This window comes from Gossypium arboreum, chromosome 5 (assembly GCF_025698485.1).
Source record: "Gossypium arboreum isolate Shixiya-1 chromosome 5, ASM2569848v2, whole genome shotgun sequence".
Classification (NCBI taxonomy): domain Eukaryota; kingdom Viridiplantae; phylum Streptophyta; class Magnoliopsida; order Malvales; family Malvaceae; genus Gossypium; species Gossypium arboreum.
The window spans coordinates 18,675,458-18,697,117 of NC_069074.1; the positions used below are offsets into that span (position 1 = coordinate 18,675,458).

The following is a 21,660-nucleotide window of genomic DNA, read 5'->3' on the forward strand; positions in this document are numbered from 1 at the left end:
CATATGTAACATTCTCTACAATTCCACTATTATTTATAGTTCATTCAAAGTTGTCTACTTGAGTCGTAGTCACTAAATTGTTTATATTTTAAGCTACAGAACTCCAAATTAAGATCTGCTAATTTTTCCTTAAACTAGACTCACATATCTTCTTATCATAAAATTTTCAGAATTTTTGGTTTAACCAATAAGTACAGTTTATTCTTTAAAGTCACCCCTATTCTGCTGTCTGACAGTTTCGACCATTCTTCACTAAAAATTAATTATCTCCACATACAAGATTCGAATGATGTTCCTGTTTGTTTCTATTGAAAATAGACTCATTCATGATTCTAAAAATATAAATTTAAGCCCCTAATTATTTTTCTTATATTTTTGATGATTTTTTAAAGTCAGAATAGGGGAACCCGAATTCATTCTGATCTTGTCTCACAAAATTTATTATATCTCATGATTTACAATTAGTTTCTTCTATAAAAAACTAGACTCAATAAGATTTAATTCATATTTTGTTCATCTTCTAATTTGATGTCCACAATTTATGGTGATTTTTCAAAGTTAGTCTGCTGCTACTGTCTAAAACTGTTTTATGCAAGATGTTTATTACCATTTTTCCCCTAAGCTTTTAATAAATAATAATTTCGTCCCTACTCAATTAGCCTCTCAATTGAGCTGATTTTTCTCAATTAACACATTATTCGATCACTTTAAACTACTTTATAACCTTTGGGAATCAAAATTTCAGCACTAGACTTTAATTCCAAACATTTTCACAATTAGGTCCTAAAAATAAATTTCTATTAAAATTACCTAATAAAATCATCTAATAAACAAATTAAAGCTTCAATTTCATGCTATTTCATCATGAACTTACAGCACTCAACCATGGTGACTTTCAATTTCATCTATGAAATCAAAAACTAATGAATTTAATAGTAGGACCTAGTTGTAAAAGTCTTAAAATAGAAAAATTATAAGAAAAAGGCAAGGATTAACTCACTTGGTGAAAAAATTATGAAATACCAGATTAAATAACCCCTCCTATGGCATTTTGGCTGATGGGAATGAAGAGAAATCACAAGAAATCTAAATATATCCATACTAGTCCTAATTTTATTTAGTTAATTATGCAATATTTCAATTTTGCCCTTAAATAATTCATTTTCTTACTGATTTCATGCCCTTTCCATCCAGCCCAAATAAATTTTGGGTCTAATTGCCTTTTAAATCCTTTCTCATTAGACACTTAAGCTATTTAATCATCCCAATCACTTTTACACCTTTTCCAATTTGGTCTTTTTCATTTAATTGACTACCTAAACATTAAAATTTCCTAACAAAATTTTAATACCACATTACTGAAATTTCTTAAATATTTATAAAAATATTTCCAACTGGATTTTACGAGATTGAGGTCTCGATACCTTATTTTTACCCAATTTCTTCAATAATTTTTTTCTAACTAACTACTAAATCGGTAAAATTTTTCTATCGATATTTTCATACGATTTTTCTATCATATCAATATTCATGCAAAAATATTAAAATAAAATTCTCTTTAAATTGAATATGTGATTACGAAACCACTGTTCCGATAACCTTGAATTTAAGCCATTACATTAGATGATAAGATCCAAAATTTTGTTAAGTGCACTTAATCACATGAATCAAAAGAGTTAGTGGAATTATCTGATTTTTCCACTAATCCTTGTCTCCATGCTTAAGCATATAAAGATAGTAGCAATGTAACGACCCCTAACCCCATACCGTCGCTGGAACAAGGTTATGAGACATTACCAATCAATACAGTACAATACAAACATTAATTAAATATAAACGTTCAGACTCATCATAATTTTAAGATGACGTCCCTTTAAAGGGCCCTCGCGTCCAATATGAACAGTAAAATCAATTCGGGACTAAATGAGAATTATACGAATTTTTCTTTCAAATTTCAAATTCATACTATATACCATTGCCAATAATAATTTACTTATTTTATCAATACTTTCACAACCTAAATGACTCTCATAAGACATCCTAGGTACATGCCATTACCAATACTCAACATGCTTCACTTCATCGAATTCGGGATCGGCCTGGGATGCTGATTCAATGGTCTAGCCTTAACCTGCGCACGGAAACAAACCGTACACTGAGTATACACTCAGTGGTATTTCTATAATTTGAACACTTAAACAATTATAAAACATATTAATTTATATATGAACTATTCAAACCCAATGAGTATTCAAACATTCATTTTTCAACCAATGTTTTGGTCTACTTTAAATTCAAAATCATTTATTATTTTTCAATAGCAATTAATCAATCAGTAATATTCATTAACGATCTGTCAATCAGAACAATTATTTATTTAGTAATAGTCAGTTATTCAGTATCAATCAATTATTCAATAACAATCAGTTATTCAGTATCAATCAATTGATCGATTATCCAGTAACAGTCAATTATTCAGTAAAAATCAAATATACAATAACAATTAAATTATTCAGTAACAGTCAATATTTCCAGTTCCTTTATTTACCCCTATTAACATGACTCGAACCTAGACGGATACACGGATCCAACCAACACACCAGTACGGCACATAGTGCCTCATAGGCCGAAGCCAGAACTGTAACGCCCCCATGCCCGAGACCGTCGCCGGAGTCGAGCACGAGGCATTACTAAACTTATTTGAGCACTTAAACAAATTCGGACAAGCTGTCCAACTGCGTCACAGTTACTTAAAAATTCATATCTCGAGTTCCAAAACTCGAAATTCAATTCCGTAAATTTTTCCTTAAACTAGACTCATATATCTATCTACTAATTTTTTTTCTATAACTTTTGGTAGGGTCAATTAGTACAGTTTATTAGTTAAAGTCTCCCCTGTTTCAGGGTTCGACTGCTCTGACCTCTGTGTATTACAAATCATATATCTCCCAATACAGAGTTTCAATAACTATGCTGTTTGTTTCTTCTGAAACTAGACTCAATAAGGATTCTAAGAATATAAAATACACCACTTAATTATTTTGGTACAATATATGGTGAATTTCCAAAGTCAAAACAGGGGATCCAGAAATCACTCTGGCCCTGTTTCACAAAAATTCAAATATCTCATAAAATATAATTCATATATTTGTTTTGTTCAATCCATATGAAAATAGACTCATTAAGATTAAATTTCATAACTTACTCATCATTTAATTCCATTTCTACCATTTTTAGTGATTTTTCAAATTTACATCACTGCTGCTGTCAGATTCTGTTTTATGGCAGATTTCACTTTACTAAGGATTTTCATGGACTAAATAGCATTTTAAACATACATAACATCAAATATGACTTAGATTGGCCATTCCAATGGCTAATCATTTACAAACCCTTTTCTTTCCAAACCATAGCCATATCATAAGATCATATACACAAAGTGAGTATTTTGCCATACATGCCACATTCAAAACACACAAGCCATTTTACCAATTTAGGCCTTCGGATAGTGTGAACGAGTCTTCGACCTATCCCAATTCTCAAGCCGGCTTGTTAAAACTACAATGAACGAAAAGGAGGGAGTAAGCATAAATGCTTAGTAAGTTCATATGCAAATAACAAGTAACATAACCAAACAATTATACCAAACAACCTTAGCATGGTATCACCAAGACATATATCACATTTTTAAACATCATTCATCATCTTACCACCTTATCGTTGTTGTATCTATTTTCAACTAGAGGGGTAAGTACATACCTGTCCAAAGTGTCCATTTCACAACACTTACCAAAACGTCACTTGCATCTTAAGTATTCTTCCATTTCACTAGAAATTTTACCCGTTGAACACATCGGAATATAATTCGGATACATGGATAATTTGCACATAAGTGCCACATTTGTAGCCAAGCTACCCTGTAACCCGCCCATAAGTGAACTCGGACTCAACTCAACGAGTTCAAATGCCTAGTTACATCTCACGAACTCGGACTCAACTCAACGAGTTCAGACATTCCACATCCATAAGTGAACTCGGACTCAACTCAACGAGTTCGGATGCTCAACCATCCTAGTGACATGTCACTTGTATCCTAATCTATTCCTAAGGTTCAAACGGGATTTTCCTCGGTAGCACTTTATATTTAACAAATAATACACTTAATTATGCTACATTATTTACACATGAACTTACCTCGGTAAAAAATTTTTAACAATCGAGCCTATTCCTCGTAAACTTTGTTTTTCCCCCGATCATGACTTGAATCTCGTTTCTCTTGATCTATAATACCAAATTAATCTTATTTAATACATACATTCATTAAAACAGTCCTTAATACGAACTTTGGAAAAATTACCATTTTACCCCTAAACTTTTGCATAATTACACTTTTTCCCCTAGGCTTGGGAATTAAACTTCATCCCTTATTATTATGTTTTATGACATGCTGATCATTTTTCCCTTCTATGGCAACATCAAATTCTCACTCTAACATGTATTTATGACTACTAAATAATTTTTTTACCGATTAAGCCTTTTTTCTCGTTTTCACTCAAAACCGAGTAGCACAAGTTGTCTAACAAAATTTAAAACCTCATATTCTATCATAAAACACCAAAATACACAAATTTCACCTATGGGTATTTTTCCAAATATGAACCATAGGTTGAATTATTGTTAACATAAGCTAAATCGAGCTACCGGGATTTCAAAAACATAAAAATCATTAAAAACGGGGCTTGAAATCACTTACTATGAAGTTTGAAAGTTGAAGAAACCCCAGCTATGGAGGAGAGAAAAAATCGGCAGAACAATATGGAGAAGATGATCATTTTGGGTTATTTTTCCTATTTTTATTTCATTTAATATCCAAATAACCAAAATGCCCTTACTACTAAACTTTCCAAAAATTCCTTCCATGTCCTAATTTTGTCCATGAACTTAAAATTAGTCAAATTACCATTTAAGACCTCCTAATTAATATTTCAAAGCAATTTCATACTAAAAACTTCTAGAATGCAAGTTTTGCAACTTATTCGATTTAGTCCCTAATCTCAACTTAAGCACTTTATGCATAGAATTTCATCATGAAATTTTCACACAATCATGCAATCATATCATAAACCTCAAAATAATTTTAAAATAATTATTTTTATCTTGGATTTGTGGTCACAAAACCACTATTCCGATTAGGCCTTAATTCGGGATATTACAACTTTTCCCCCTTTAAGGATTTTCGTCCTCGAAAATCTTACTAGTAAACAGGTATGGGTATTGGTTTCTCATAGTTTCCTCAGGTTCCCATGTAGTCTCTTCTACCCCGTGCTTTTGCACAATACTTTTACGAGAGCGATACTTTTATTTCTTAGTTGCTTAACCTCTCGAGCTAAAATCTTAATCGGTTCTTCTTCGTAAGTCATATCCGGTTGTAGCTCAATTTCTGTCGGTGAAATTATATGTGAAGGATCTGAACGATACCGACGTAACATAGATACGTGGAACACATCATGCGTCTTTTGCAATTCAGGTGGTAATGCTAACCGATAAGCTACTGGTCCAACTTTTTCAATTATTTCATATGGTCCAATAAAACGCGGACTTAACTTGCCCTTCCGTCCAAATCTAATAACTTTCTTCCATGGAGACACTTTCAAAAATACCTTATCACCAACTTGAAACTCGACTTCCCTTCGTTTCAAATCCGCATAAGATTTCTGTCTATCTGAAGCAGCTTTCAAACAATCTCGAATCACTTTCACCTTTTCTTGATTTCTTTTATTAGATCAACTCCATAAATCGATTTTCCACGAGTTCAGTCCAATACAATGGCGTCCGACATTTACGACCATACAATGCTTCATAAGGTGCCATCTTCAAACTCGTCGATAACTATTATTAGAAGCAAATTCTACCAACGGTAAGTACCTTTCCCAACTACCTTGAAATTCCAATGCGCAACATCGAGCATGTCTTCAAGAATCAATTACTCTCTCGATTGTCCATCGGTTTGTGGATGAAAGCGGTCTTGAAATTTAACTTTGTACTTAATGCCTCTTGCAACCTTTGCCAAAACCGTGAAGTAAATCTCAGATCTCTATCCGAAATGATTGACAAAGGTATTCCATGAAGTCTAACAATCTCACTGATATACAATTCAGCCAACTTATTAAGAGAATAATTTTTACGTACCGGAATAAAATGAGCCGATTTAGTCAATCTGTCAACTATTACCCAGATGGCATTTTTCTTCCCCGGAGTTAACAGCAACCCTGATAGAAAATCCATAGTAATCCGATCCCATTTCCATTCAGGAACCATGATAGGCTGGAGTAATCCCGAAGGTACTTGGTGTTCAGCTTTCACTTGTTGACAAATTAAGCACTTTGATACAAACTCGGAAATATCTCTTTTCATCCCACTCCACCAGTACATTTTCTTCAAGTCATTATATATTTTCGTACTACCCGGGTGAACTACCAAACAACCATTATGTGCTTCATGCAAAATCTTTTGAATCAACTCATCATTTTTCGATACACAAATCCGATTTTTAAACATCAAACAACCATTAGAACCGATTCTGAAATCTGATCCCGTATCAGCTTCACACTGTTTTCTCTTGGCTAGCAAATCTTTATCATTTTTCTGAGCTTCAGAAATCTCTTGTAAAAACATCGGTCTTGATCTTATCTCTGCTAGAATCGAACCATCACCTGATATCTTTAACTGAGTATTCATAGCTCTCAAAACAAATAACAACTTTCTGCTTAAAGCATCGGCAACCACATTCGCTTTTCCCGGATGGTAGTCAATAACAAGCTCGTAATCTTTCAACAACTCCAACCATCTTCGTTGTCTCAAATTCAAGTCTTTTTGTGACATCAAGTACTTAAGACTTTTGTGGTCGGTATATACCCGGCACTTTTCACCATACAAATAATGTCGCCAAATCTTCAAAGCAAACACCACCGTAGCCAATTCCAAATCGTGAGTAGGATAATTCCTCTCATGAGGTTTTAACTACCTCGAAGCATAAGCCACCACTTTTCCTTCTTGCATGAGTACACACCCCAAACCATTTAGAGAAGCATCACTATACACTACAAATTCTTTACCTGATTCGGGTTGTACTAACACTGGTGCCTCTGTTAATAACTTTTTCAATTCTTCAAAACTTTGTTGACATTCTTTCGTCCATTCAAATTTAACATTCTTTCAGAGTAGTCTAGTCATAGGAGCAGCAATTATAGAAAATCCATTTACAAACCGCCGATAATACCCAGCTAACCCCAAGAAACTTCTAACTTCGGTTACATTTTTCGGTGCTTTCCAATCAACAATGGCTGAAATTTTACTAGGATCAACCCGTATACCATCACCTGAAACAATGTAACCCAAAAATCCAACTTCTCGAAGCCAAAATTCACTTTTACTGAACTTAGCATACAACTGCTTATCTCTCAAAGTTTGCAAAACTATCTTCAAGTGCTCGGCATGCTCTGTCTCATCTTTTGAATAAATTAAAATATCATCAATAAACACCACAACAAATTTGTCCAAGTATGGCCGAAATATGCGATTCATCAAATCCATAAACACAGCAGGAGCATTTGTCAACCCGAATGGCATAACTAAAAATTTATAATGATCGTACCTTGTTCTAAAAGTAGTTTTAGGCACATCCGGCTCTTTTACTCGCAGCTGATAGTATCCAGATCTCAAGTCAACCTTTGAAAACCATGTTGCTCCTTTCAGCTGATCAAACAAATCATCAATTCTCGACAACGGATACTTGTTCTTGATTGTCACCTTGTTTAATTTCTGATAGTCAACACACAATCTCATAGAACCATCTTTCTTTTTCACAAATAACACGGGAGCACCCCAAGGTGAAAAACTCGGTCTCACAAAGCCTTTATCAGTCAACTCTTGCAACTGTGACTTTAATTCTTTCAACTCTGCTGGTGCCATTCTATATGGAGCAATAGAGATCGGAGCTGTTCCCGGTATCAAATCAATACCAAATTCTACTTCCCTAACTGGAGGCAAACCCGACAATGCTTCTGGAAATACATCCGCAAATTCACACTGATTCAACTTTCTTTTCAACTTCTTTTGTATTAATTACATACGCCAAATAAGCTTCATAACTCTTCCTCAAATATCTCTGAGCCGACATCGAAGAAATTACACTAGATAATGCCTCTGACTTTTCTGATTCAACCCGCAGAATTTTACCACTTTCACACTTTAATTCTATAACCTTTTCTTTGAAATTTACTATAGCATCATGCAATGTCAACCAATCCATACCCAAAATAATATCAAATTCATCAAACGGCAACAACATCAAATCAGCCAGAAAGTAATGACCCCGAATCATTAAAGGGCATTTCTTGCATACTTTATCAACTATCACACATTTGCCTAGTGGATTCGACACTCTAATCATAAATTCTGTGTTTTCAACATGTATATTCATACTAGACACCAGCTTCATGTATACATATGAATGAGTAGAACCGGGATCAATCAAAGCATTAACATTAACATCATAAAGAGAAAATATACCAGTAATCACATCGGGTGATGAAGCATCTTCACGTGCCTTTATGGCATAAGTTCTAGCTGGAGCCCTTACTTCAGATTTAGCTGCTGAATCTCTGGCTACATTCTTGCTGCTTGCTTCATTTCTAGCTTTTCTCGAATATCTTCCTCTCGAGTCTGCACCACTAGCTTTTACACTCAGAAATTTTTCTTTCTCAACTCTCTCTGGGCAGTCTCTAATAAAATGATCCGGAGAACCACACTGAAAACATTCATTTGCTCTACATGGGCCAAAATGATTTCTACCACACCGCTGGCACTCGGGCTTAAAAAATCTTGAATTCCCTACACTAGCTGCAGAAGTAGTCTGAGATTTAAGACCCACATTTTGCTTCTTAAAATTTTCATATGATTGTCCGGCCGAAATCTGAGGACGAGAATACATATTTCTAGATTTCCTAGATTGTTGTGAGAATGAACTACTTGTCGGTCTTTTCTTCCAATTTCTAGTCTCAGCCTCTACTTTTTTCTTCTCTTTAATTAGTTCTTTAGCCTTGCAAGCTCGATCAACAAGTACTACCATTTCTTTTAATTCAAGAATCGCAACAAATACTTTGATGTCTTCATTGAGTCCGTCTTCAAATCGCCTACACATTTTAGCCTCTGTAGGAATGTATTCTCTAGCATACTTACTCAACCTGACGAACTCCTTTTCGTATTCAGTAACTGTCATGTTCCCCTGCTTCAATTCAAGAAACTCTTTACGCTTCTGATCAACAAATCTTTCACTGATGTATTTCTTCTGAAATTCTTCTTGAAAGAACTCCCAAGTTACTTTCTCTTTCGGTACTATTGAAGTCAATGTCTTCCACCAATGATAAGCTGAATTCCTCAACAATGATATAGCACATTTCAAGCATTCCTCAGGTGTACAAGACAATTCATCAAATACTCGAATAGAATTCTCGAGCCAAAACTCTGCTTTCTCGGCATCATCATCAATATTTGCCCCAATTCTTGACCCCTTGTTTACGGATTCATCAACTGGAGTTCTATGAAATTTCATCGATCTACACCACGAGGCATCGGGTGCAGTTGAGAATCGGGAGGTGAGGAGGTTGTGCATTCGGGTTCGTCTTTAACGAACTTCGATATACCAAGCATTCATCATTTGGAGAAAGGCTTCCCGAGCCCCTTCTCCTCCTCCTTGACCAACAGTAGGAGGTAGATTTTTAGTTGGCACCGCCCTTCAGTCGGAGCTGGTGCATTACTCTCTACATCATCAGCCGCAGTTGGATCGGGATCCATTTACTATAAAAAAAATCATTTAAAAGGTCAGAAGTCGTCACACTATCACAATATATATATGGCATGTATAGCAAAACCCGTACATGCAACACATTAGTCCGAGAACTGACTAAACCTACTCTGATACCACAAAATGTAACGCCCCCACGCCCGAGACCATCGCCGGAGTCGAGCACGAGGCATTACTAAACTTATTTGAGCACTTAAACAAATTCGGACAAGTTGTCCAACTGCGTCCTGATTACTTAAAATTCATATCTCGAGTTCAAACTCAAATCCAATTCGTAAATTTTCCTTAAACTAGACTCATATATCTATCTAATAATTTTTTTTATAGAATTTTTGGTTGGGCCAATTAGTACAGTTTATTAGTTAATTCTCCCCTGTTTCAGGGTTCTACTGCTCTAACCTCTGTGTATTACAAATCATATATCTCCCTGTACAGAGTTTCAATAACTATGCCGTTTGTTTCTCCTGAAACTAGACTCAATAAAGATTCTAAGAATATAAAATAAACCACCTAATTATTTTGGTACAATTTATGATGAATTTCTAAAATCAGAACAGGGGATCCAAAAATCACTCTGGCCCTGTTTCACAAAAATTCAAATATCTCATAAAATATAATTCATATACCTGTTTTGTTCAATCCATATGAAAATAGACTCATTAAGATTAAATTTCATAACTTACTCATCATTTAATTCCATTTCTACCATTTTTAGTGATTTTCAAATTTACATCATCTTCTTTGTCGATTCTGTTTTATGATGATTTCACTTTACTAAGGATTTTCATGGACTAAATAGCATTTTAAACATACATAACATCAAATATGGACTTAATGGCCATTCCAATGGCTAATCATTTACAAACCCTTTTCTTTCCAAACCATAGCCATATCATAAGATCATTTACACAAAGTGAGTATTTTGCCATACATGCTACATTCAAAACACACAAGCCATTTTACCAATTTAGGCCTTGGATAGTGTGAGCAGTCTTGACCTATCCCAATTCTCAAGCCGGCTTGTTAAAACTACAATGAACGAAAAGGAGGAGTAAGCATAAATGCTTAGTAAGTTCATATGCAAATAACAAGTAACATAACCATACAATTATACCAAACAACCTTAGCATGGTATCACCAAAACATATATCACATTTTTAAACATCATTCATCATCTTACCACCTTATCGTTGTTGTATCTATTTTCAACCCGAGGGTTAAGTACATACCTGTCCAAAGTGTCCATTTCACAACACTTACCAAAACGTCACTTGCATCTTAAGTATTCTTCCATTTCACTAGAAATTTTACCCGTTGAACACATCGGAATATAATTCGGATACATGGATAATTTGCACATAAGTGCCACATTTATAGCCAAGCTACCCTGTAACCCGCCCATAAGTGAACTCGGACTCAACTCAACGAGCTCAGGCGTTCGCATCCATAAGTGAACGCGGACTCAACTCAACGAGTTCGGATGCCTAGTTACATCTCATGAACTCGGACTCAACTCAACGAGTTCGGACATTCCACATCCATAAGTGAACTCGGACTCAACTCAACGAGTTCGGATGCTCAACCATCCTAGTGACATGTCACTTGTATCCTAATCTATTCCTAAGGTTCAAACGGGATTTTCCTCGAACACTTCTCCTTGCCATCTTCCGTAAAATACCGAAACCAATACTCGGTAGCACTTTATATTTAACAAATAATACACTTAATTTGTATTTTATTCGAAAATAACCACAAAGCATATATTTCATAATAAGAATCAGCATATCCTATATTTAACATTAATAACTTAAAATTATGCTACATTATTTACACATGAACTTACCTCGGTACAAAATTTTTAACAATCGAGCCTATTCCTCGTAAACTTTGTTTTTCCCCCGATCACGACTTGAATCTTGTTTCTCTTGATCTATAATACCAAATTAATCTTATTTAATACATACATTCATTAAAACAGTCCTTAATACGAACTTTGGAAAAATTACCATTTTACCCCTAAACTTTTGCATAATTACACTTTTGCCCCTAGGCTCGGGAATTAAACTTCATCCCTTATTATTATGTTTTATGACATGCTGATCATTTTTCCCTACTAAATATTTTTTTTACCGATTAAGCCTTTTTACTCGTTTTCACTCAAAACCGAGTAGCACAAGTTGTCTAACAAAATTTAAAACCTCATATTCTGTCATAAAACACCAAAATACACAAATTTTACCTATGGGTATTTTTCCAAATATGAACCATAGGTTGAATTATTGTTAACATAAGCTAAATCGAGCTACTGAGATTTCAAAAACATAAAATCATTAAAAGCGGGCTTGAAATCACTTACTATGAAGTTTGAAAGTTGAAGAAACCCCACTATGGAGGAGAGCAAAATCGGCAGAACAATATGGAGAAGATGATCATTTTGGGTTATTTTTCCTATTTTTATTTCATTTAATATCCAAATGACCAAAATGCCCTTACTACTAAACTTTCCAAAATTCCTTCCATGTCCTAATTTTGTCCATGAACTTAAAATTGGTCAAATTACCATTTAAGACCTCCTAATTAATATTTCAAAGCAATTTCATACTAAAAACTTCTAGAATGCAAGTTTTGCAACTTATTCGATTTAGTCCCTAATCTCAACTTAAGCACCTTATGCATAGAATTTCATCACGAAATTTTCACACAATCATGCAATCATATCATAAACCTCAAAATAATTTTAAAATAATTATTTTTATCTTGGATTTGTGGTCACGAAACCACTATTCCGATTAGGCCTTAATTCGGGATATTACAAGAACGATAATAAGATAAAGATAAAGATAAAGATGCGGTACACAGAGTACCTCATCGGAACAAATCTAGAACAGTAACAGTACGGTACACGGAGTACCTCATTGGAACAAATCCGAACGATAGAATGATAGAAGTGGCGATAACAACATCCTACACACAAAGTGCGAATCAATAATGATAATGGTAACAAGATATGATGAGTCGACACACAAGTGCTTGATTAGTAAGCCGGCAAAACTCGTACTATTCCATATCCTACGGCATGTCAACTATATCCGACTAGCCTGACTAGTTAATAGGGTATTTAATTTACTTTCTAGTTTTCAATTAATTCATATTTTAATTAATTAACTATATAATTTCAATTCAATATAATTCCATTCACTTGTCACTAATAAATATTCAATTTCACAATAATCACAATTTTCTATCAATTTCATCACACTTCCAACTACATATATTTTCCAATATAACAAATATTTATTATTCAATTTCCACATCAATATTCATTTCAATTCAAACATTCACATATATTCATAAATTAATTCAATATAATCAATATTCAATCCAATTCAAATAATCATCTCAAAACACCTACTACATATATATATATATATATATATATATATATTAAATAATAAATCCAACAATTTAAGTATGAAGTTCGATTATAGAAATACAAACCGTATTTTCTCGAGCTAACTCCGTTGTCTTTGCCATTTTTCCTTACTTAGCGAGATTTCCGAGACAACGTTAGCTATGAGAATTAAAACAATTTATATTCGTTAATTCACTACTAATTTACATCTAATTAATACAATTTCTATTAAATTTCTACTTTAATTTCAATTTAATCTTAACTAAATTCACTTACTTTTCTATCTTAATTCATACTTCATTTCTATTCAAATTTTGTTCAAACTCATACTTAACTATTAATTTTCCAGCATATTTTCTTAATTTCAAAATTTCATCAATTTGGTCCCTACAACATAAAATTTATGAATTACTTTACAATTCAATCCTTATTTCATTTCTAACTTGAATTTCTATCAATTTAACCCTTATTTCATCATTTTACTCAACATGAACATTATCTAGAAATCTAATAACTTTCAAAATGTCAACTTAATTTCATCAAAGCTTTGTTTTAAAGCTTCTAAAACATCAAAATTAAGTAAAAAGGGCTAAATTGACATACCTATTTAAACCTCAAGCTTTAAACCTTGAATTTTTCCTTTCTTCTTTCTTTTCTCCTTTCTTTCTTTTTTTCCCTGCTTTTCGTTTTGCCTATTCTGTTTCTATTTCTATTCTTTTCTTTCTTTATTTCATTAAACCATTATATATATATATATATATATATATATATATATAATAACTTAATAATTATCCATTATAAAAATCTATTTAATAACAAATATTCTTTTAACATTTGTATCCATTATAATATCACACTTGTCTTTCATTAATCTTTTTATTATATCATATATTATTTAATAATATACTTATATAATAAGTAAATATACATGTATTTTACAAGCGTATGTATATTAGTATCACACATGTCACTATACATATCATACATTTGTCAACTTTTTATTTATTTATCATATAATATTAATTTAATAAAAATAAATACATTAATATTTACTTAAATAATAAGCAAATAGACATATGTATTACAAATGTGTGTATTATATTTATTATACTTGTATTTTATTTTGCCATACACTTGGCACTCTTTGGTTTTTACTTATTTAGTCCTTTTAATTTTCTTTATTCTATAATTAAACTTTCACACTTCATTCAATTTAATCCTTTTATCCAATTATTTTAATTAAATTAAATTCACTTAATTAAACTCTAATTAACCACTCATTTTACTTAGTAAATATTTTTAAATAAATATTTATGAATCCACTTTTCGAAATAAAGACCCGAAAATACACTTTTTCGATATCGGTAAAATTTAGGTCATTACAAGCAATCTTTTTGAACACCTTTTATGTCTTCTTCTTTTTTAATTTCCTATGAAAGTCTCTGAAAAACTTAAATTCAGAGAACTTCTTCAAAGTGAAGGTTCGCAGTATCTAGGTAACTTATACGTTAGTACCAGCTCACTGGTAATTACTGATGAAACCCTTAAGTTATCATTAAGGTTATTTACATGTTTTTCGTATTGCATACATAGATGTTAGAATGGTATGTGAGAAAGGAAACTTCTTGATTCTGGATTAAATATTGTTGATTCTTGCATGTTCAAATTTGATAGATTAATGATTTGATATGTATAAACATCTTTGTTTTAGCTCAAAAAGCTAATGAGGGTCCAAGTGATAAAGGCAAGTGACCTGCTTTGTAAATTGTGCTAGAATTTCTGGTGAGTTCCTTCTTACTTCCATGTGTTGTAAATTTCTTGTTTATGTAATCCGTATAAGGTAAGTAATTATCCTCTATAATGGATGAAAGGTGTATATATGGATAATGATTATCCAAAGTCGTCAGTCTGTGTTTAGTCTGTCTGTGATATGAAGTGTCATTCTTCATGCTTAAACCACTACCATCTGCTTCTGATATGTATGATATGATCTGATATGTGGTGATAGAGATGAGAGATATGTTTGTGTAGCCTCTCATAGGGCAACTATATTACAAAAAGGATTGGCAGATTTGTAATACCTCTACCCGTATTCATTGTCGAAATAGGGTACGAGGCATTACCGGAGTTTACGAATTAAATTTTTTTTTTTATATTCAATATAGCCCTTTTATAAATATCTAACCTTCCCTGTAATATTAAATCGAGACCAATCCACATCAACCAAATCAATTCAACATATTTTCATGATAGATTCATGCATTTATATAAGATAACGTCATCACATATCTATAACCAGGTTTGTTAACCATACTAATGGCTAACTTTACATTCATTTCACGTTAACATTTACTTTGTTAGCTTATACATGCCATTGATTTCCAAAATAAAGTTTCTTTTTATACCGAAATCCACGAGGTTGATAAAGGTGATGTGTCTCCCACCAAATCCGACCTCAGAGCTCTTAACATTATAAAAGCAGGGAAAAAGGAAACGGGGTAAGCACTTTGTGCTTAGTAAGCTCATGTAACAAGAATTATACTTACCTAATATTTTCAATACAATACAATAAACATCCATATATCCATTCAATGCATTATTACCCTAATATGCACAAACTCAACCTTCAAGTTAGTACAATAATTTCCATGTACCAATAATATATACTATGATTGATGAGCTCGTCAATACCATGATTTCCATTTCCTTGTTATTTTTCCATATTTATCCCGTTGAATTTATCGGAATTTCGATGGATTTTCAGAGGTACACATTTATTGTACAATTCCGGGTCCGTCAATTCATATTCATGTGCGCACATATCCATTTCGAGAGCACACTCATGAACCTCAACCTTGCGGCGGGATTACCGGTCGAGCTAAATCCCCTGCAATATAAACTCATAGAGTATTGTCGGGATTACCAGTCCAGGCTAAATCCCCTGCAACGACAATTACTCTAATGAGTTTGGATCTGAATTACCAATCCAAAGCTAAATTCAGACCTAATTCGGATTACCCGTCCGGCTAAATCCATTTTACACATATTCTTCGGAGGGCTATATCAGGATAGGATCACCCGTCCGGGCTAGATCCTTTTTACCGTCAATTTCTTTTCAGAGATCCATTGAATTTTCCTTTCATTCAAACGGGATTTCTTCCCATTTTATCAAATATATCAATGTTTCATAAATTTCCATATAATTAACATTCAAATCATATTCATATCAAAAACATGCATTTCAAGCATTTAAGAATATAATTCAAGTTACGAAACTTACCTTGATACTTGTTTGTAAACAGAAAAATCTACTAATCCCAAACTTTTTCCTTTCCTCGATCTAGCTTCAGATTTGAATCTTCGGATCTAAATAAATAATTTTAATTATCAATTTAATACATTTCATGTTCATATGCAACATTCTCTATAATTCAACTATTATTTATAGTTCATTTAAAGCTGTCTACTTGAGTCATAGTCACTAAATTATTTATAATTTGAGCTACGGAACTCAAAATTATGATCTGTTAATTTTCCCTGAAACTAGACTCATATATATTTTTACCATAAAATTTTCATAATTTTTGGTTTATCCAATCAGTACAGTTTATCTTCAAAGTCACCCCTGTTCTGTTGTCTAACAGTTCTGACCCTTCTTCACTAAAAATAAATTATCTCTTTATACAGAATTCAAATGATGTTCTCGTTTGTTTCTATTAAAAATAGACTCATTCAAAATTCTAGACATATAAATTTAAGTCCCTAATTATTTTTATTCAATTTTTTATAATTTTTCAAAGTCAAAACAGGGGAACCTAAATTCATTCTGACCTTGTCTCACAAAATTCATTATATCTCAAAATTTACAAATCCATTGCTTACAATATTTCTTCTATGAGAACCTAGACTCAATAAGTTTTAATTCCATATTTTTTTCATCTTCTAATTCGATTCCTACAAGTTTTGGTGATTTTTCAAAGTTAGTCTACCAAACTGTTTTAGTGCAAGCTGTTTATTACCATTTTTCCCCTAAACTTTTAATAAATGATAATTTCGTCCCTACTCAATTAGCCTCTCAATTGAGCTGATTTTTCTCAATTAACATTTTATTCTATCACCTTAAACTAGTTTACAACCTTTAGGAATCATAATTTCAGCAATAGACTTTAATTCCAAACATTTTTACAATTAGGTCCTAAAAATCAATTTCCATTGAAATTGCCTAATAAAATCATCTCATAAACAAATTAAAGCTTTAATTTCATTCTATTTCATCATAAACTTACAGCACTCAACCATGGTGACTTTCAATTTCATCCATGAAATCAAAAACTAATGAATTTAATAGTAGGACCTAGTTGTAAAAGTATTAGAAACACAAAAATTACAAGAAAAAGGAAAGGATTAACTCACTTGGTGCAAAAATTATGAAATACCAGCTTAGAGAACCCTCCTATGGCATTTTTAGCAGCTGGAATTGAAGAGAAATGAAGAGAAATCTAGATATTTCCTATTTAGTCCTAGTTTTATTTAGTTAATTTTGCAATATTCCAATTTTACCCTTAATTTATCAAATTTTCTGCTGATTTCATACCCTTGCCGTCCAGCCCAAATAAATTTTGGGTCTAATTGCCTTTTAAATCCTTTCTCATTAGACTCTTAAGCTATTTAATCACTCTAGCAACTTTTACACCTATTACAATTTAGTCTTTTTCATTTAATTGACTACCCAAACATTAAAATTTCCTAACGAAATTTTAATACCACATTAATAACATTTCATAAATATTTATAAAATTATTTTCGACTCGGTTTTACGAGATAGAGGTCCTGATACCTTATTTTACCCAATTTCTTCAATAATTTCTTTTTCTAACTAATCACTAAATCGATAAAATTTTCCTATCAATATTTTCATACGATTTTCCTATCATATAAATTTTCAAGCAGAAATATTGAAATAAATTTCTCTTTAAATCAGATCTATGATTACGAAACCATTGTTCCGATAACCTTGAATTTAGGCCATTACAAGATTACAATAAAACATGTTATTCTAAATGAAAATGATATGATGAGTTAATGGGGAGAATGTATGTGAATGATACTATATTATGTGCTTCTCATTCTGAATTCTAGGTATGTGGCTAGCATGAAGATGAGTTGTCTAAGTTATGTTAAGTTGGCATACAATATAAGCTCATGTGAAAAGTAAGTTGGCGTACTTAGTCTGTTTGTATTTTGTATATGCCAATTGGCGTACTATGTTCATCGTGAGTAAGTGTCCCTCAAAGGTTCGATTGTGTTGTAGGTAATGTTATGTATGATTTATTCTTGGAAATTAATAAGTTGTTCATATGAAATTCCTTCGTTACCTTTTCCTTCTTTGGCTTGCTGATTGAAGGAAACCTTTATTAGAAGGACTAGAGTGCTGTTGTTATTGTGAGTTGATTGTTTTGTTCTGTATCATGCATGACTTTTAGGGTGACGTATAAATGTATTTTGAAAATGATCTGAATAAAAAACTACTATTTTGATAATACTATGTTTTTACAAGATTTCTATTAAGTTTCAATGTCTGGATTTGAATTATTGCAATATTTTTAATGAAGTTATTATAATTGAACTTATACGCCAAATGGCTTGAACGTTATTTCAAATTGTTAATGATTTCATTCAAACTTTAGTAAAACCACAACTATCATATGTTTATATGTACAAATTTTGTTGAAATTTTATAAAGCTTATGCCAAATTGTTTTGCTATAAACTAGTCTAATTTTGAGTAATGACACATCAAACTCGGATCCTATCATAGGGTCGGATTTGGTGTGTTACATTCTCATTCCCCTGCATATGAAGTTAGGTCTGTTTATTGCCCACTCAAAACCATGCTCGACACGTCACCTCAAATCCTAACAAATACACCATCAGTTCGACATACGTGTCTCAGTATGCTCCTAACATTTCAAGATTAATTTTTAGACTACAATTAGCTAATTGTTATGAATGCTATTAAATGGATGTTCATTATAATCAACCTTTTTTGCTTTTCATTTTCCTTAACTCTTCACATTTTATCTTCTTGTAACTCTTTTCTATTTATGTATTAGAAAATAAGAAGTCCAATTTCCTTGTATATATATAGGAGTATACTACTTGTAATAAGAACGAAAAAGAATAGAAAGGCAATAGAAATTCTCTTTATTCTTATATATTATTCTTGTGTTATTTGCATTTTTATTATTTTATAATACTAATGATAATTTTAACCTTTGTAAATAAAATCAATACTTGTTTTAGCTGGAGGCGAAACGACCTAGCTTGGCTAGATGTGAACTCATCCAAAGGAATGCTCGATTTTCATCAAGACTCGTCCACATTTGCCACACCAATAATTTAAGGAAGAGAGACTTCAACAACAGCAAATATCAATCATTTTGGTTAAAAAAGCCATGTTTTTGTTGGTGAGTGGGGATAAAAATAAACTTATGGAAAATTAACAAAGGCTTTGATGTGTGTATCAATGGCACTTTGTTTAAGGTTCTATTTGCCCTCACCTATATTATAGTGTGCAAAAAAGTTACTCGCAAATAAATCTCGAGTATACAAATGAAGCCCAATGACTGCTGACGTTTTGCATTGACGGAAGCAATCAATTAAGCATTGAGCAGAGCATAACAAGAATTTCTGTAATAATTCTTTATAGAATAATCTAGGAATATAAATTATGGTGGAAGAATAGAAAAAAAAAACTTTTGATGTGTTTCATGGTGTATCATGCAAATGAAATTTCACTCCTATTTATAGGAGGTTTCATGTCTTTTTATAAGAATATAACTACTCAAATGGATAGTCACATCTTTAACAATAAAGATAATTATTTAATAAATATCTACTTGAATAATTATGACTATTTGTTAATAACCAAGTAATATAACTTTTAATTATTTATAAATTTTCATTTACAACTATATATATTTCAAAAATATTTGAATAGATTTTAATAACCAGAAAAATATTTGTTTTTACTCGCTTGATTCTTCTTCTCTTTAATGCATTTCAAAGTGATTGAGATCCTAATAATGGCTAGTGGAATGAATGATTGATAAAACGATATTTTTTGTCGCTGAAATTCAGAGGGAGCTAGCTTTGTTTTTATCATACTTTTAGGTGATTGGTGGCCTAACTTTTTCATAGCCTAAACTTTCTAGCCTATAATCTCTCTTTTAAATGCGTACTTGTCTACAGGATTATGATACTGCTTTCATCATATCGACCACGAAATAGGAACAAAAATTTTGCTTTTTTGCTTTTTCTTATATGAAAAAGTAGTCAACAGAAATGCTAATTTATCATATTTATGAATGATTATTGCCTTTTGAAATTCAAGATCTAAAATCAATCCCAGTTTCTCCATTTCACAAATCTGCCTTTAATTAGCAATTCCTTTATTTCACTAGATTTCCATATTTAACATGATAGGCTGACCTGCAAATCCCATGCAACATGTTCCTCCATTAATTCAGGTGTCAGCTTCATAAAATATAGATAGTACTCGAACAAGGCTATGGTGAGATTATGATGGGCTGCACATTCTGTTCTGTTGAATAATCAAAGTACATTCATTGATTCAAAGCAGGGCAGAGCACTATCATTTTATCAGACAATTATATTCTTGGGTCTGCAAGAAAGGGGCATTGCAATTGAGTGCTTGAGAATCAATGCAGTCTTAAGATTTGAAGCACTTAGTCTATAATTTATTTTCTCTCTGACGCATGTACTCTTTCGGCAACTAATCTTTTATTTTTAATGCAGCTGCAAATTAAAATAATGGCAGACTGATCCCAACTTGCAGTTTATTGGAACTGAAAAATGGGAACTTTGTGTTTTTAATTTGTGAAGTAGGAGATAGGGGAAGGCTAAATTCTAATACAGGGCTCTGTTTCCAGGAAACATCCTCCTCCTCTGTGTACCCATGTGATGTTGCCCTTCTTTTTGCACAAATAAAATCCCTAATTATATTTTTAAATCCCAGGATTTGATCCGTATTTTGATGTACTTAAAAGGCGTCCCACACCGTCCATTTTGGTCCTATAAATATATTAAAAATAACTCATCCGCATATACTTGCAACATAGGCCATGCTTTGACACAATCCATAACTTAATTTTGTTATTTTTCTTTATCCGTTTTATTCTCTACAATATAATTTTATTCTTTTATTTTCAATGTAACATAAATTTATTGTTTAAAAATAAAACCCAAACCCAAAACCTTTTACTTTATTTCTTACATTTGAATTGTTAATTAAAATATCAATTTATCCTATACAACTCTACTAATAATGTATTAAATATACTTGCATAAACAAATTTACTTAA

General features: G+C 32.2%; 1 long non-coding RNA gene across 1 annotated transcript; it reads right to left on the reverse strand.

Annotated features, from left to right (window-relative positions):
- Positions 1 to 3,211: 3,211 nt before the first annotated feature.
- LOC128293003 (uncharacterized) lies at positions 3,212 to 8,791 on the reverse strand. The gene is made up of 2 exons (XR_008283016.1): positions 8,572 to 8,791; positions 3,212 to 3,558 (listed from the first exon to the last, which is right to left on the reverse strand). It is a non-coding gene; the product is annotated as an uncharacterized LOC128293003 (long non-coding RNA).
- Positions 8,792 to 21,660: the final 12,869 nt, after the last annotated feature.